At 46.7% G+C, this 19397-nt stretch overlaps 1 pseudogene; it reads right to left on the bottom strand.

Annotated features, from left to right (window-relative positions):
* The window catches only part of LOC136147888 (large ribosomal subunit protein uL1-like), a 47988-nt pseudogene extending 37205 nt beyond the window's left edge, over positions 1 to 10783 (bottom strand).
* Between the last annotated feature and the right edge of the window lie 8614 nt (positions 10784 to 19397).

Below are 19397 nucleotides of genomic sequence, written 5' to 3'. Positions count from 1 at the left end.
GCTGAAACTCTTGTCAATTGCAGGACCAAGACCAACAAAATTTTTATGCCAAACTTTTACTACAAATTATCTAAGAAGTCTCCATTGACCATTATGACTTGCAACTTACTAAATGGAGTCAACTAAGTACAAAAGAATCTTTGATGTTCTGACTCATATAATACCTAAGGGTCATTCTTAAGATATCCCTCCCAAAGACTTTATTTTGAGGGGCCCAAACTACAGGAACTCTTTCGGATCTGTTCTCTCCTTCCAGAAATCATTTGGAATCACACCTTTCCTATTTCATCAGACCTCCAGAGTCTGAACCCAATCCAAGTTTACTTCCCACCACTTTCAGACAAGAACAACAAAATCCGGATCCCAATAATTACCACTGAGTGTGATTTAGAAGGAAAAAATTAAACATTCTTCAAATTGCGATCTGCTGCAAATTCCAGCTGAGGTAAACAAGCTCCACAAACACAAACGTTTGCAGAAAATTCTTCCTGTGCTGGTAAAAACTCTTTTTAAATTGATGCAGGTGGTCCTGGTGTGAATCCAGTATAGCATTTGGGTATTCCCTTAAGGGCAAACTTCCTTCTTGCTACTTAACTGTTATTTTTGTCTACAAATTAATAGGCACAGTTAACCTGGATTTGGGATTTAACTGGTGAATGGGGAATTAGGACCTCAGAGACTGCTACACAAAGGAGATAAACTAGGTCTTCCCCAGAAGGCACTGTCAGTTCCCTGTAATGACGCCTTAAGGTCAGAAATAAATGTCTTGCCTTGCAAGGGAATTGGCCTAAAGGAAGAGCAAAGGAGATCTCATTTAACTTACAAAAACCATCCCAAAGTGATGGAACATATTAGAAGAAGTGTCAAGTCCTGTCACCAGCCTTGCAGTGTTCTGTTACCTATTTGAAAATGAAGACTCTAGAGACCTCTACATAACTACCCTCATTCAATAGCATTGTTCAACACCACCATGATCCAAGTTCCCAATACAATTGCATAAAGCAAAGGAAACCAGTTTCTGTCCCTCAAAGTTTGGTTAAACAGGTGACACTGGTCTAGATAATTGATTAACTGCACGCATCAGTGAGTAACATTCTTAAGATTAATTTAGACTTGAAAACAAGACTGTTAATACAAAAGTTTTTGAACAATCCTCCATTAGCAGTCATTCTTAGGAATATTGACTTAATGAAAATAAATATGTTGCTTTGTCCTCTTAGCAGTTTCTGATGAGGGTTTGAGAAATCCAAATGACAGTCCAAATTTAAATGATTCAGATTCATCTGTCAGTAAATGATTGCCAACTATCTCTTTTGATAGACTAGCCAGCATCCCTCACTCATATACAGAAATAATAGCCCAATTTTGTTCAGTGAAATACTCCTTTCACTCTCATCTGATGATGCTTAGATTATATCAATAATAATGCCATACCTGGCCTGGCTAATGAGAATATTACATCCTCAGCTACCATGATGGGTCAGGGATGGATAAGCAATTAAAACTAATAACTGTTGCTTGAAACACAGAGAGAGACAGAGACAGAGAAATGTGGAGGAAAGCTCTCTTATCCTCTCATCTTCTGGCCTGGATTAGTTGGAGCCAGGTTGCCACCAAGAGGAGAAGGCTGAGCTGACAACCATAAAAACAAAATGGGAAGTAGAATGAAGGATGGAGAGACCCCAGGACCTGACAATCATTTGTGACATCACTTTGAGCCTGGAACCAGCCACGCACAAAGGAGACAACCCCTTAGCTTTTTGGGTACTTAAGTCAATGAATTCCCTTTTTTATGTTTGTTTAAATATTTTGCTAGGGATTCTTTTACTCAATATTGAAATAATAAGACTTAGACATGGTTCTAACATAGTGAAAGTATTTTTAAAATACAAAACACATAGGCTATTCCCCCAAGAAATTTACATGGCAGATAAAATAGTACATATGGTACCCAGGGGTAGACATTCATTGTTATGAATTAAACAACCTGCCACTCTGATAAGTTTTCATGAAAATGAAGAATATAGAGCCTGACAAGTTCTCATTGTTTCATAGGAAAAAGAACTGGGATTACCCAAGTTCCCACCTTTAATCCTGGCTACTGAGTACAAAAAGGACCCATTTCAATGATGATGTGAGAACCTTGTTAGAGCAGATTTAGAGACACCTTGAAACCTCCACCCACCACCATCATTTCTGGCTTCATTGTTCACAGTGCATGGAACTTTAGATTCTGAATTCTAAATTCTTCAGAGTAAAGACCTAACACTGGAATCTCAGCTACACAAAGCGCAAAGACTGTCAGAGATGCTACATAAATTATACACAGCAGCAGTGATGAGAGGAAGGCATTACAAAGAAATTGTGCTCCTCGGAGTTTTATGAACATAATATTTCAAATCAAAACTAGACAATCTGGGAAACAATTTGTACTACATAAGAATGGTAAAACTGGGGAGTTAAAGTCTGTGTTTCTAATATGTTATGATTAACCTAGGAATGGAAATAGAAATTTTATGATCTGTATCACTGTCCCTCGGTGGAATAATGCCTCGTACTTATTTTTGTAAACTATATGGAAACTAATCTTCAGATTAAAAGCCCAAATCTTTCCATGGAGCCATTTCTTCTATGTTCTATATATTTAGAAAATTGGCATGTAAACTAATAAGATAAAAACTTTACAACATTTTTAAAGGTATTCAGTTTTGATGTTCTAGTTTGGAGAAAAATTGAAATTACAAAGATATGCTATTTTTCAAAGTTAGGCAGAAAACAGTACAAGCAAAACTGGAAGATCATAAAAGATATGTATAAAAGATGAACAAATGGAAGGTATAGACATAAATCAAATGACTTTGCTATCCTCTAAAACAATGGTCCCCAACATTTTTGGCATCAGAGACCGGTTTTGTGGAAGATAATTTTCCACAGATCAGAGGTGGGGAGTATGGTTTTGGGATGATTCAAGTACATTACATTTATTGTGCACTTTATTTCTAATATTATTATACCAGCTCCACCTCAGATCATCAGGCATTAGACCCCAGAGTTTGGGGACCCTACTCGAAAGCTTTCTTCATTTTCTCCCTCTACCTCCCCCTGGCCAAAAAGAAAAAAGAAAAAAACATTGAAATGGCCGATAATTCTTCCCATATGGTCCCATCACTTCATGGCAAATAGATGGGGAGACAATGGAAACAGTGACAGACTGTGGGGGGCTCCAAAATCACTGCAGATGGTGACTACAGCCATGAAATTAAAAGACGCTTGCTTCTTGGATGAAAAGCTATGACCAACCTAGACAGTGTATTAAAAAGCAGAGACATCACTTTGCGACAAAGGTCCATCGAGTCAAAGTTATGGTTTTTCCAGTAGTCATGTACGGATGTGAGAGCTGGACCAGAGAGAAGGCTGAGCACCAAAGAATTGGTGCTGTCAAATTATGGTGCTGGAGAAGACTCTTGAGAGTCCCTTAGACAGCCAGGAGATCAAACCGGTCAATCCTAAAGGAAATCAACCCTGAATATTCACTGGAAGGACTGGTGCTGAAGCTGATGCTCCAATACTTTGGCCACCAGATGTGAGGAGCCAACTCATTGGAAAAATCCCTGATGCTGGGAAGATTGAGGGCAGGAGGGGAAGGGGACGACAGAGGATGAGATGGTTGGATGGCACCATTGACTCAATGGACATGAGTCTGAGCAAGCTCCAGGAGATGATGCTAAAGGACAGGGAAGCCTGGCGAGCTGCAGTCCATGAGGTCTCAAAGAGTGGGACACGACTGAGTGAACAACAAGAACAACAAAGGGCGGTTACTTTTACCCTGTAAATTGTCCAAGTGACACTCACTTTTTGTGGCATTTAATAAAGTGAGATAAAGAGAAAAGACACTCAGAAACAAAGGGGGCAAAGCATGTCAGCAACTTTCCTATCCATTGTCTCATCATAAAGTTTAGCCCATCACAAGCATTAACACTGGTTTGACAAAATTATTTATGTATTAAAATTTTTCAATGACATCCTCCTGAGAAAAGAAGGAGAAATATTATTTTTTATTTCAGTGTGGGGATAAAAAGAACATGATAAGATGACTGCCTATTTGAGGTCAGATAATGCAAATGACTTAAGATGAGTTATCCCCCATCTCCCATTGACAACCTGCACCTTCTCCTGGGTTTGATACCTCCTCTTAATATCACACCCACATGGCCCCTCTTGCTGAAATTGTCAGAGTTAAGCACAATCCCCTCTGCTCCTTCCCATCTGATACAAGTTATCACTAATTGCTACTGATTTGGCCCTTCTCTGACCCCACATCCATAACTGTGGTCCATCCTTATCTCTCAGCAGGACATCGGAAAGTCAGTCAGTTACCAACCCATCATACTTCTGAGCATTGCATTGTGCCAGATTCTGAGCAAAGGGCAAGTAGTTCTAGAAAAGAAATTACAGGATTTCCTGCTCCAAAAAAAAGATGAAAAAAACTTAGTCTCAAGGGGAAGATAGAAATATACGAAAGTGCTACAATAGAAGTAAAAAGAGGTTGCTGTGACTGCACAGAGTTCAGGCTTCCATTAATTTTTTCACTGACAAATATTTCCATGTTGAACAAACTATGCCAGGCATTAGGCTAGCACAACTGGAGAACAATTGTGATCAAGACCATTAAGTTTATATTCTACCCATGAAGCTTATACTTTCATGGAGGTTACAGACCAAAATTTGCATAGACAATGAGATAGATGACAGGTAAGTAGGTAGGTAGGGGTGTGTATGTATGTGTGAGAGAATCAAGTAATATTAATGTCTCTAAAGAAAAATGCATCAAGGAGAGAGATCAGTGCAGGTGTTAGTATAGGCAGTGATCAGAGAATACATCTCTGAGACGGTCCAATTGGAACTGAGACCTGGAAGAAGGGAGGGAACATGCCAGACAGATACCTCTGCAAAAACTTCCGGGCAGAGAGCACAATAAGTACACAAACCTGGGATGGAAATGTGCATTTCCCTCCAACTAGGACCCAGGGACCATCTCAGGAAGACGAAGCACATGCTAACTTGAAGAATGAGTGAGTTGCCAGATGGAAATGGAGATGGAGTGCATCATAGCCAAGGGCAGATGCGGGCAGAACTCAGCCAGGAAAAAAGGAACATTTTATTCTGCTGCTCCAAGTGCTTAGAATTACCTAGGTACCAGATAATCTTGGTTCTGAGCCACCAGCTTCCTACCCCTACGAACTCTCCAGGGTTTATGCCTCATCTTTGCTTGATTTAAACTGTCTTTCTACGCCAGCACATCACCCATAAAAGCTGTGATCAGATGCTTCTTATTAAAAGTTGACTCAGTTAGGCTCCACGGTTAAGGCTTTGGCTCTTTTCTATGTGTTTGATTGGCCTGAAGTTCTTGATGAAGGTGATGGGCTAGACAAACCTCAGACCTGGCCCACATTCCCCCCAACAATGCGCTGGGCACCTCCTTGAGAATGGCCACCCTCCTTTCTGAGCAATAAGTCAAGGCAAGGGGTCAGGCCTTGCTTTGCTTCACTGATTCTTTACAAGAATAAACACAGCCTCAGTTTCTCCTTCTGTTATATAAGCACCAATGGTTTGTGCCCTCCTCCAGCTTTCCAGCACCTGAGGAGGGTAATTACACATAGTCTGGAAAGCCTGGTGATGTCCTGCCAGCGAGGCTTCCTGTAAACACCACACTAAAGCTTCAGCAGTGGGCAGAGGGTCCATTTAAACGTCAGTGCTCTTTATTTTTTGCTACAGAAGCAATTCAATTGCACCAGAATTCATGACTGGAGGAAAAAAATCATTCCTGATTTTGCTTCCGTGTAATCAAGAAACAGACAGCCCACAGATCTATCCCAGAAGAAGCCAGAAGGGGCCAGGGGAAGCATCACTAGGCAGAAGGAGCCAGATGGGGAGGTGGGGGTGCTGCTGAAACAGCATGAAAAGGAAGATGAGGTTCAGTCAGGCCACAAGAGGGGAAAGGAAAAAGGGATCACAGCGTGATTAGGCAAACACCCCTCATTACACCCACATTCCCAGGAACAGGAGGCCTGGAGAAGCATCCATAATACCCTGAGCAACTCATCCTCATATGCCTTAAACCAATGACTTCTTCTCATGATCCCCTTTAGTCAACAGAATCACCCACATCACTGTCACCTTGCTAAGAGCTTGAGTGGCATCCTTGATTCCCGCTGTCCCTCAAAATCAATCAGCCACTGAGTAAGGAACTGGTGATACATGAGGCAGGGCTTTAAAGACAACTTGCAACTGGGCAAATGGGACTGTTCTGCCCAGAAAGTGGCTGAGCCAGACAGCACCAGACTCCTGGAAGGCACCTGCCTGCCCAGAGTTCGCTCCAGTCTCTGACCACCTCACCTGTTCTCCAGATCCTGCTCTAGGCTCCCATTTTCCCGTCTGAGGTGGATGCCTGCTTACGAAACCCCGGGCTTCTCACGCAGGGGCCAAGCCCCCTGGATGCATTTCAGGCACTGAGCCGCTTTCAGTTTTCTGTCTCACATTGAGGAAGCACACCAGCTCCTCCTCCGCGGTTTGAGTGAGTCCTTAATTCATCTCATCATCTGCAGGCAACAGCTAGGTACAGGCACTGCTAGGGATTCCCTGGTAGCTCAACTGGTGAAGAATCCACCTGCAATGCAGGAGACCCTGGTTTGATTCATGGTCCGGAAGATCCCCTGGAGAAGGGCTAGGCTGCCCACTCCAGTATTCTTGGGCTTCCCTGGTGGCTCTGTTATAGCCAAGCTTTCCGGGAAACAGACTCACTCAGAAGGACAATGCAGATAGTGGAGTGCAGTTTATTACACCGGCGGGCCCAAGGCAGAGTCACCTCTTAGCCAAGGACCCCGTCCAGCATTTGTGAAAATCTTTTATACCCCATGTGTACGTGTCCAAACCCACCACCTACCCCATGTGTACGTGTCCAAACCCACCACCTCAATTCCCTTGAGACTTACATAAACAAAAGTAGGGTAAATACAACTACAATAACCCCATCATTCAGGTGTTATGTGTTCAAACAGTCAAGAATCAATAAGCCCATAGTTACATTCCAACCAGTTAATAATCGATAAGCCTGTGATTACATCCTGATAGATACAGAAAAAGTTTATGACCTGTCCGGAGACAGGGGTGATTACCGTATGCTTCCTCTTAGGTAATGAGCAAGCTGGATGTGATCTCCAAGATTCCCCTGTCTGGAGGGGGTCTTATCCTTCCATTGTCGTTCCCACAGGCACTAAGCAGAGAGTTCAGAGACCACTGGAGAGGCAGCCGAGCACGATCAGCACGGACAGGCCTGAGATGGAGTCCAGGCCCTATGAATTCCTTCTTCAGCTCAGGTGGTAAAGAATCTGCCTGCAATGTGGGAGACCTGGGTTCGACCCCTGGGTTGGGAAGATCCCCCGGAGGGCATGGCAACCCACTCCAGTATTCTTGGCTGGAGAATCCCATGGACAGAGAAGCCTGGTGGGCTACAGTCCATGGGGTCGCAGAGTCAGACACAACTGAGTGACTAAGCACAGCACAGCAGCTCAGCACTCCCATGTGTGCCCCACGCCGATCTGAGCACCAGGGACACGGGTGCATGAGGTGGAGATTTCCACTCCCAGGAAGCACATGTGTTATAGACAGTAGAAGCATCCATAGAAAAGTAGTGGTGATGGTGTGTCTGATGACTTTAGATAGGTAGTCAAGGAAGACCTCTTAGGAACAGCATCGAAACATGGATATTATCAAGGGTGAAACAGATCGCCAGTCCAGGTTGGATGCATGAGACAAGTGCTCGGGGCTGGTGCACTGGGAAGACCCAGAGGGATGGGATGGGGAGGGAGGTGGGAGTGGGGATCGGGATGGGGAACACATGTAAATCCATGGCTGATTCATGTCAGTGTATGGCTAAAACCACTACAATATTGTAAAGTAATTAGCCTCCAACTAATAAAAATAAATGAAAGAAAAAGGAAGGCCTCTCAGAAGAGGTGGCGTTTGTAAGATGAGAAGGAACCAGTGGGGCAGCAATGTGGAGGAAGGAAGTGCAGGAGGCAGAGGTGGGGAGAAGAGTTCAAATGCCCTGGGGCCAGATCAAGTGTATGTGAAAAGCAGAGGGAGCTTGTGTGGCTGGAGCAGAAGGAAAAGCGGACTGGTAGGGGGCAAGGTGAGAAGTTCCTCAGGCACCAGATGTGCTAGGGTCTCCTCAGCTATGGTAAGGATTTAGGGTTTGCACGTGAAATGGGAAGGGACTCAAGTGTCTTGCCACTCACACTGTTCATTGATCCCAGGGTAGATAAGGCGCAATCAGGGAAGCTGGAAGAAGACTTGAGGAGCTTCGAGGACTGCAGACATGTTTATTCTCTCCAGACAGCAGCAGCGAGTCTTCAAAGACAGCTAAAACAGACAAAAGTGGCCGAAGGCCAAGTGAGCATGCAAGCCCAGTGCTTCCAAGGTCAGCAATATTGTTTACAGAACATAAGGTATGAGGCCGTGAGAGAGTGGGACAGGAGATCCTGACCGAGCCCGTGTTGTCTGTTAATTTCTCCATAATCCATCCCTCAGGGTCTTCTGTCCGACTGCTTACACAGACCCGGCCCCCTGTGGCTTTTTCCTGGTGCACCTTGCTGCTTGCACCCACATTCCACAACAACAGTAAGGGCTAAAACAACAAACCACTAGAGTGCCGGCTACACAGCTACTACAGAGCAAAACCCAGCGCCAGGCACCGGACAGGCTGGCCCACCTCTCCTGCAGCGTGTCTCCAATTAGGTGTTGCACGTCATGGATTTCTTACTTCCTGTGGCTCCACATGGAGCATAATAGGGAAATTCATGACAGGCCACAGGGAGAGTACAAATGCACCTTTCAACACTGAGGCAGCTCCCTGTGGTCCTGGCCAGGTGACATGCACACGAGGGGACCAGGGGCTTGTCACCCAGGGTACAACCTGAAAGTCATGTTGCAGCCTCTGCCCCCATGGGGCTAGGAGAGCTACCCAACGCATGGGGCGGGCCTTTATCTTCCATGGCCAAGTCCAATACACCATCTGTCCTTGTGCAATCTCCGTTGGGGCTGGCAACAAGATATTACCTTGGGTTCCATAGCCAAGTTTTAGTTGGCTATGTTTTAGGAGAATATCTGCTGTTGCCATCTGCAGCAGCACGATGCAGAAGAGCGTCCACCAGGGCGATTCCACCCCTGCATGGTTTTTCATTGAGGACCTGTAAAAGCCCCCATAGGCATCAGGTCCACCCCTTTAAGGAGAGGGGGAATCAATAGACAGCCACAAGCCTTGTTTTAACAAACCATTGTATCGCTCAATCATGCCTGATGCCTGGTCGATGATGGGACATGAAATACCCATTGAATTCCCAGCCTCTGTGCCGAGTCCCGCACTTCCTTTCTGGTGAAATGAGTACCCTAGTCACTCTCTGTAATCAGAGGATGGTCATACATGGCTATCAGTCAGTCAAGCACCTTAGGTGTACAGCTTTGATCAGCAGCCTTGCATGGCCAAACAGCAAACCTGTAGCCGTATTTACAGTTGCTAAAGTGAAGCTGGCATTCTCTGATAGTGGCAAACGCCCTACAAAGTCCACTTGCCACCAAGTCAAACGAACTCTCCCCCTCACCACCTGTCCGTCAGTGGCTGCCAGCCTGCAAGGATGAAGAGCTTCCTGGGCATGTGTGGAACAATCATGGCAGGCATCTGCTGTTTCTCTCTGAGAAATAGAAAGATCCCACCCTCTGGCAATTGCCTACTTGGTTTTTGTCCCTGCTTGATGCTAGGTGCTGGTGTAGCAAAGGCGTCACCTCATTAGGAGGGGCTTGTTTCACCCACATGATTATATTTTTTTTAATCTGAGCATACAACCTTTACAGTACACTGTGTACATCATAGGATACAGCTTTACAGTACATTGTTTTACATCTGCGAAAGAATCAGAGATTAGTAGCACATCATCAGTATAATGAAACAGTTTCATTGATGCAGGGCAGTTCCATTCTTCCAAATTTCTTGCAACCATGATATATTGTTGGGCTATGCAAATATCCTTGGAGGAGGATTTGGCACGTACACTGATACCCTTCCCAAGTGAATGCAAACTGATCTTGACTCTCAGCAGCTATAACTATGGAGAAGCAAGCATTAGTAAGTCCACCACATAGTGATGAGTGCCCAGCGCTGTGGTTAACTGGTCCATCAAGCCATGGATCAATGGCATAGCAGCATGCACTGGTGGCACCATTTTATTCAGTTCCTGTAGTCCACAGTCATCCGCCAAGAGCCATCAGGCTTCCAGACAGGCCACACAGGGGAATTAAATGGGCTCTGTGTAGATCATACAATGTCCACTTTTGTTAGCTTGGCAATGGTGCCATCTATTTCTTTGTGGCCACCTAGTAGACAATATTGTCTCATGGTCACTGCCCTCCAGGGTGTGTCGACAACACCTGTGGGGGATGCTTGGCATATCCCCTCATCACTGCCTTCACAACATGTACTTGGAGACAGAATTCCCCAACAGAGGTCCACAGCACAAGACCGTGCAAGACTTCTATCTCCAAAATATATTCCGGAACTGGGGACACGTACACCGTGCACAAAAAGTCGCCCAATTTCCAACGTCAAGGACACAAGCTTTACTTCAATGTTTTGGCCACCGTAGCCATCAACATGTGCACTGTGGCCAGGAAACTGTTCTGGTTTGCCATGTACCAGGCTGCATTCAGCACCGGTGTCAACCAGGGCCATTACTCTTTGTACATTGGGTGGTGACCAGGGAATTGCAAGTTCCACATGGGGCCTCCAGTCCCCACTTGGGTTCTCTAGGCAGGCACCTTGGTTTGAGCCCTATTCAGAATGAAACAGGGCATCAGCAGAGACATCTCCAGTTGGCATAAAGCCCTCTATCTGAACCGCCTGTTCCTCATGCTGTGGGTGCTTGCCACATTTACTAAACTGCTGCTCTGGTCTCAATTGCTTCCACAGCTCTAGGAGGACAGCATTAGGTTGCTTGTCAATTTTACTTCTGTCAAGTCCTGCCGCTAGCGTTATCAGCCCACATTTGCACCTGTGTCAGCCGGGCAGGGCATTTGCCAGCTTGGCTGTCCTTCAGGGTTTTCACAGCCCTAACCCCTTTAGCCTGACACGGCCCCTTTGTGTTTCTCAAGCTAGCCAGATGGGGTGCTCCAAATGGGGTGTCAGCACAGCAGGCAAGGATCCAAAAGAAGTGGGCGCAGCATTGGTTAAAATGGCATCTCAAATACAACCAGTAAAATGTTCATCATTTGGGCCCTGGGCATTTAGATTAAACATTCCCTGTCTCATGCCCAGTTCTCTCACCACTTGGGTTTACTCAGCATAAGTGTGCCATTTACTCACGGAATCCAGGAACTCTCCTGCTTTCATCCACATGATGTGGATGGCAGCAGCAATCCATTTCATCAGGCTGAGTGTTTAATTAGGTGCACCCTGAAGGAGTGGCCTGGCATTCTGTAATCTCAGTCCGAGACACCTTAGTCCCCAAGGCCATGCAGCTCTTGTTCTAGCAACTGCACCTGTTTCTCTAATTCCTCTGCCCATCTTTGCAGTTTGCACACTCACGTGGCATCATGGAGAGCATTCTCCATGTTCAACAAAATCCACCCCATAGTGTTGGCAGCAGTATACGCTGCTTTATCTCGCAAGCGAGAGCTCGCCACAAAAAGTACAAAAGTGTACTTTTTGTACACTCACGCAGCATCAGGGAGCGCATTCTCCATGTTTGCCTTCAAGGCAGTCAATAGAACCCACCTCACGGTGTTAGCAGCAGTATGTACGTGCTGCTTTGGCCGGCAAGCGAGAGCTCGCGGCCTATAATGTCTTTTCAATATTATCCGGTGACCCGTTCACCGCCTCCCAGTCTTCCACTGGGACCCAGGCCGAGAGGACAGTGGCCGCTGGGTACCACATGCTCTGTGGCGGCCACTGGCTTCCTCCTTCCATTGGAGCCTCAGGCTCCCCTACCTGCTGGATATCCTGCCCACTGAGCCAGTTGTCTTGCCACTCAAATTGTTCCCTGATCCCAGAGTAGATCAGGCATGACCAGGGAAGAGAGAAAAGACTCGAGGAGCTGTGGGGACTGCAGACATGTTTATTCTCTCTGGGCAGCAGCAGCAGCAAGTCTTCGAAGACTACTGATACACTAAGACAGACACAAGTGGCCCATGGCCAAGCGGGCACGCAGGCCCAGTGCTACCAAGTTCAGCAATATCGCTGTTTACAGAGCATGAGGTATGAGGCCGTGAGAGAGTGGGACAGGAGAGCCTGACTGAGCCCGTGTTGTCAGTTAATTTCCCCACAGAGAGTCACTTCTCCTGGTTTGGATGTATGTATTTTCTAAAGATCATTACGGCTGCTGTGTAGAAGGCACAAACAGAAGCAGAGATGTACCCGGAGGCAATCACAGGGTCCACATGAGGGCAGCTGGGGGCTTGGGGGTGTCACCATGAAGATGGGGATCCTTCCTATAGCTGGCCTGTGTGACCTTCACCCATCCACAAGGACATCTTCCTCACTTTTGCCCAGACTATCAGAGCAGCCTCTGAATTCTGCCTTTGCACTCCCCAATCACTCCCACATCGGATCAACTCAGAACACCACCTGGCAATACATCCTGAATTACAGCTGTGAAGACTCTGTTCCATATCTATCCCACCCCAGGCTCACTTCACCCTTATTCACACATCCCCATGACCCAATTTGGGTTAATGAGAATCACGGGGTATGGCTTCCCAGAAAGCCATTGCTTTTCTGAAACAAACAGTAACAGACTTAGCTGGCACCAGATCTTTGCCCGGTTTTGCCTGTGGTACACACCCCATGCCAGGGGGTGCCTGGGGATGGACCCACATGTTAAGGATGATGGTACACGGAGCTGGAAGGGGCCTGGTTTCTGGTAGCATCGCTGAGCCCCCAGAGCATCCCTGGATAGCCCCCCTTTGAACACACTGTCAGCAAAGGAATATAAACCTCGATCTGATTATGCCAGTATCACTGGATTTCTATCAAAAGCAGCGGAACACATCCTCACCAAAGCAAGGAACCTGGGGAATTCATTCACCTGCAGTGACAGGAGGCTTTAGTTCCAAGTGTATGGCCCAAAAACAAAGATAGAATCAGGCTCTGGGGGACAGGTAAGTCACTCTCTCGTGAGAGGTTTCAGGGCTACCGTCTCGTGACTTCTGGAGGGTGACTGCTAGGCTATTGCACAAACAGACAGACATGCTAGAGAAGACCATTGGGCCAAAGCCCAAGGATGCAGGAGACCAGATGGGTTCAATCTGGATGCCTGGATTCCCTCCCTTAAATTCAGCGCATCCAGGAAGCATCTAGAGATGACTCCGAGTGAGTTGAAGGTCCAGAGCAGTCTCCTAAAGACAAACCACTTTCTTCACCTGCGCTGCATCAGAGACCAGAGAGTCTGGAACACAGACACAAGACTCCCCTCCAGGGTCCAGAAGACCTTCAGAGGGGGAACCACAAGCAGGATGGAGGTTATTGGGCACACCAGAACATAACAGACCCTGGGTATTGGCCCAGATGCAAGGCAAGCAGCATCCAAAGAGCCTTTGATGGCTGGAAAAGGCAAGGTTTCCCAGCAGGAGGAGAGCAGCACATATGAAAGAGTAGAGGTCACGTTCAGATAGATTCCAAGTCAATTGGCCTGGGGTATAGCCTAGGACTCTGCATTTCTAACAAGTTTGGGGTCTACTGGGCCCTTGACCACACTTTAAATAGCAGGAGGTGAAGCCCAGGATTTGGAAGCAGAGCTCTGTGAGGGTAACGAAAGGTGCAGATGTCTTGTGTGTATCTGTGTCTGTGTGTCTGCATGTGTTTGTATGTATGTCTATGTGTGTGGTATGCACATAGGCAGGCTCATATTTTGATGGAAGGGATCAGTGGTCAGAATCAGACAAGTGAGAAATAAAGAAGCTGTAGTTTTAGTGGTCATTCTAATAGTGGGCAGGTTACTTTCATTGAATCTCAAGAACTCCCTGAGGAAAGACACACCCTTAGGAGACCTACTGGCTGACATCACCGCAGTGACTAAGGAGAATGCTCTGGTTTCCGCCTTGGTCTGGGGGCCACAATCCACAGACTCGACTAGAGGCTCTACCCATACCTCCCCACGACAGGCAGCTGTAACCAGGACTGACAGCTTGGACCAAGTCAGTTTCTGGATTCTTGGCCTTGACACAGGAGAGAAACAAATGGGCCCCAGGAAAGTCGATGCATTTCTGCAATAGCAAGCTGGTGCCAAGCCATTTTACCTAAATATAAAAAGAAACTTGACCTCAGTCTGAATTCTAAGCCAGCAAACCACACAGATTGCTTACCTCTCCAATCAGTGAAAACAATAAAGCTATTTTCATTTGAAAGAAAGTAAAACTGCAGAAAGGGCCTGGCATTCTGAAAATTGTTTCAGATTGACTACGATACTGAGCATGCCCACACTTCTCTAAAATTTAACCTGTACCAGCCGTTCCAATACTCAGTCACAAGAATGCTTTTTTTGTTGTTGTTGTTCTTAAATGTGGAGAGGAGAAAAAAAATGAGTAAGAGGAGAGGAAATGGAGAGCTGGATTGGGTTTGTCCTCTGCTTTTGCAAGCCTGTCTGAGACTCTGAAGAAAACACCCTGGTGTCTTCCATCTGCCCTTCTGCTTTTTTAAAGCTGCACCGAAACAGTATTTGAATCAACAGAGATAAACAGGACAGAGAGGTGCTTTGGGATGGGTCATGTCTGCTGGATGGAGCACACGGAGCCCAAAGCTGGGACACCTTGAGGTTCAGGATTAAACCTGAATGTCCTGTGAAGCCTATATTGCCTTTTTTTATTTTGTTTTTCTTCTTTTCCCAAATTCTGGCATCCTCACAATCCCGGGAGTTAGCCCGGGATTGAGGCCCAGGAAGGAGCTCACAGGTTCCCTGACTCCGTCCTGACTGTGGCCAGGGAGCCAAGTCCGGACAGGAAGACGCACCTGTTTTCTCCTCCAGCCTCGTCCAAGGTGCCCCTGGCCACAGACTCTGTACTGGGATAGCAGAGGTCTCGGCTGGTTCTCAGGGGGCACTGATTTCTTCACAAGCCAAAGAAAGTCCCTTCTGTTCTTACCTCTTATTACAGGCATAAATCCATCTACCATGCTGTCAGCAGAGAGCTTGTGCCCATCCATCTTTGTGAAGGAGGGAAGAAATTAAACTTTGGTACAATACAGATAAGAAAATGTCGGAAAGTTAGGGGGGGGTTCAATGCAAATGTACCGAAAAGTGAAATGAGATGTTTTCAAATACTGTTTCTTATCACACTTGTGAATATGGAACTGCTCTGAATCAAAGACATGTTGGGAAAGGAGAGATTCAGGAACCAGGGACTTGCCAAGTTTTCAATCCATTTGTTCTGAAGTTGTCTTCACAGAGCAGCCAAGCCTTGCGCATTGCTTCTTGGGGTTCTGGGGCCTCAAATGAAGGTTTTGTTAAAGGCACTTCCTGCTCAACTCCAGCCTGAAGAACCTTGAGGATGGACAGCAGGGTCTGCAGGGTAAGTCTGATAAGAACCAAAGGAAAAGATTCATTCTCACATTGCCAGTAAATGTAGAAAGGCATTTTCTGTTCAAACCTTCTGACAAGAAAACATTCAGGAGCTCACCTGAAGATGTGCCCCAAAATGCTATGTTGAAAGGATAAGTTAAAAGTGAGGAAGTAATAGATGAAACTAGGAAAAAGGACAGAGAGAAGGCACACGGAACAAGATAAGATCAAGAAGTCCCATGGAAGGGACTTCCCTGGCGGTCCAATGGTTAAGATTTTATACTTCCAATGCAAGGGGCACGAGTTCAATCCCTGGCTGGGGACTAAGACCCCAAGTGCCACTTGGCACAGCCAAAAGAAAAAGAAAAAACAAGAAGGCTGGAAGAGAATGGGCCTGATGGAAGTGGGCAGAAGGTTCAGGAGAGAGATGTTTGGGGAGGTGCCCTGAGTCCAGCTCACGGTACACACGACTTCTCCAGATTCCTTCCAGAGAGGCTGGCAGGGGCTATGGGAGCATCAGTGCTGGGCTGTAGTGAAAAGGAGACTAGGAGGTTACTGGAGGCCAGCATCCAGTCCTGGGTGGTGCTGGAACCGCTCTCACAGTACCCATTCTAGAAATGCTGACTGCGTGTCTGCTCTGTGCCGAGGACAATGGTGTGCATTAGGGTTCATGCAGGCGTGCTGAGTCGCTTCAGCTGTGTCTGACTCTTTGGGACCCTATGGACAGCAGTCCTCCAGACTCCTCAGTCCATGGGGTTCTCCAGGCAAGGATACTGGAATGGGTGCCATGCCTTCCTCCAGGGCATCTGCCTGACCCAGGGACCAAGCCCGCATCTCCTATGGCTCCTGCATTGGAGGCGGATTCTTTACAACTGAGCCACCAGGGAAGTCCAGGCATTAGGGTGCAGTGACGAATAGGAGACCCAGACTTTGCACTTGCAGAGTTTATGATCTATAATAAAGCCTTAAATGCATATATATATATATTTAAATGTATAAATAGATATGTATATCTATTTAAATATGCAAACACACTTGCAAAAAGATTTTACAAAATAGGAAGGACAGCACTACTGAAAAGCTTCTCAGGGACACCTGACCTTATCTAGGGTTTAAGAAAGGTCTCCCTGAGGAAATGAAGAAGGAAAATGGAAGAAAGAGAAGAGATGACAAAAAGAGAGTTATTGAATATTTGCTGTGTACACAGCACTGTCGTAAGCCTTCAGCACGTATTAACTCATTTCATCCCTACATCTCTGTGAAACATGTATTGTTATTACCCCCATTTGATCAACAGGAAAATTGGGGCACAGAGATGTTAAGTAGCTGGACCCAAGGTCACTCTCCCTGGTATTGCTCATGTTTTTAATGTCACTGGCACTGTCTTTTTCAAGTAACTTTTAAAAGGAGGATGTGGAAGACAAAAGCAAATACCGTCTTGAGTTTTCAGTCTCTCCAAGCTCCAAATCACTCGGTCCCACAGGAGAGGCATCAGCCAGGCCCATAAGGGCTGCACCGGCAGCAGCAAGTGCTGTGGTCAGAGGCTCCCCTTTGCCCTGCAGTGTCTGCTGAGAGTGGACTCTGGGGCCAGCCTGCCTGGGCTCCAGTGCCAACACCAGCCCCCACAAGAGGAGAGGTCTGGGGCAGGAACTCCCCTCTCTGCTTCCATTTCATTATCTGTAAAGTGGGGATGAGTTGAGCGCTTCTATCACAGAGTGGTCTTGAGGATTAGATGAGCCACTCTACGTAAAACACAGGGGACCACCTCGGGTATACACTTAGAGTCGTATAATAGCTCAGAAATTTGCCTGGCAGACATGGCCTTGAGAGTTCAACACCCTCAAAGGTTCCCTGCTGCGCAGAAATCCGAAGTGAAGAACAAGAATTCTCAGGAAAGAGTACAGACGGAGCAGAAGCCCCACAGCGGAGAGGAAACCAAGCATCTGCCACCTCTGCCCCTCCCTTCACTCATTCCATCACCCAGCACACACCTGTGAAGAACCTTCACTGTGCCAGCCCCTCTCAGGCAAGTGCAAAGTGTGTAACTGAGGTTAAAAGGAAGTCCAGGAATCTTGAACCCCAAGGGAACTTCCACATTTTACCCCATCCATCAATCACCAAGGTCAGGTAGACAGAGAATAGCTCAGTGGTTAAGGCAGGAGCTTGAGAATCAGACAAGAGCTACCGCCAGCCAGCTGTGTGACCTTAAACAAGCTGCTTAACCTCTCTGGGCCCCCATCTCAATATCTGCCAGTGGAGACAGTAATATCCACCTCTTAAGAGTTAGGGCTTCCCAGGTGGCACAATCCACCTGCCAATTCTGGAGACATAAGAGATGCTGGTTTGGTTCCTGGGTCATCCCCTGGAGGGGGGCATAGCAACCCACTCCAGTGTTCTTGTCTGGAGAATCCCCATGGACAGAGGAGCCTGGCAGGCTACAGTCCATAGGGTTGCAAAGAGATGAATATGACTGAAGCGACAGAGCGCACACACACACACCTCTTGGAGTTACTATAAGGAATAGATGAGTTAAACTATGTTTTCAACTGGGTCTGGCACATAGATGTGCTCAATGTTGTCATTATTTTCTCACTGAAGTCTATGGTGTTTAAAGGAAACATGTGTTTAGCACTGTGCCCTGTGCATATAGCAAATGCTCAATAAATAGTAACTCCTCGCCCCCAGGCAAGGTGGTGTGAGAGTCCTAGGGAAGCCTCTCAGGAAGCCTTCCATTCTAATAGGGAAAGAGCTGCTGGGCAAGGACTGGAGGATGCTTCATGGGAAGGCAGAGTGCTATTCATCATTCGATCATGCAACAAAGATTTATTGAACAGCTGCTAAACTGCTGGAAAGTCAATATCGTAACAGCAGCTAGTGAACACTTGGAAAATAACTGTTATGCAAGGTCCCAGACAAGTGTTCCTGCCGCTCCTGCTCTGGGGCTTCTGCAGAATCCTCGGTCCCCAGGACCCCTTCCAAGGCTTCCATTCCGAAGGGATGGTACGTCTGCACTGCTGATTGCTAGTGTTTGAAAACTCCCTCATGCTCCCCCTCCACAGGCTAATGGAGAAGAAAGTGAAAGTGTTAGTCGCTCAGTTGTGTCCAACTCTTTGCAACCCCATGGACTGTAGCCTGCCAGGCTCCGCTGTCCATGGGAGTCTCCAGACAAGATTACTGAAGTGGGTTGCCATTCCAGAGGATCTCCCCCCACCCCAGGGATCGAATCTGGGTCTCCTGCATTGCAGGCAGATTCTTTACCATCTGAGCCACCAGGGAAATGGAGAAGGTGAACAAGCAAACATTGAATTGCCAAACAGTGTGACAAGGGCCAAAACAGTGCTGATCACAGAAATGAGGAGGACGGGGCCAACTCCATCTCATGGCTGGGGTCTCACAGCTGGCTTTACCCAAGAGGTGTTGCGAAAACCAGGTACGACTGGGACAAGCAGAGAAACAGCATCCCAGGGAGAGGGAACATCAGTGGTAAGGTGCAGAGTGAAGGAAGGAGCGCATCCTCTGAGGAAACACAAGATCACAGAGCACTTGTTAGCATCACGGGCAAGCACTCTGGCAAGATGGGCAGAGGTTAAGTGTTGGCTGGCCAGGGACTCAGTGAGGTGTCAAGGAAAAACAAGAATCTGGGGAGTACGTTTGATAAAAATAACCCTGTCAGAGAAGTGGGAGATGGACGGGGGAGGCAGGAGGCTGAAAGCAGAGATGCTGATTGCAGAAATCCAGGGTGAGAAAGCTGAGGCTCCCAATCTGAGTAAGGAGATGAAAGTCAGGAGAGGAATTACA

This window comes from Muntiacus reevesi, chromosome 16 (assembly GCF_963930625.1).
Source record: "Muntiacus reevesi chromosome 16, mMunRee1.1, whole genome shotgun sequence".
Taxonomy (NCBI): domain Eukaryota; kingdom Metazoa; phylum Chordata; class Mammalia; order Artiodactyla; family Cervidae; genus Muntiacus; species Muntiacus reevesi.
Note: the sequence above shows the minus strand (reverse complement) of the source record. Positions and strands in the feature narration are given on the sequence as shown.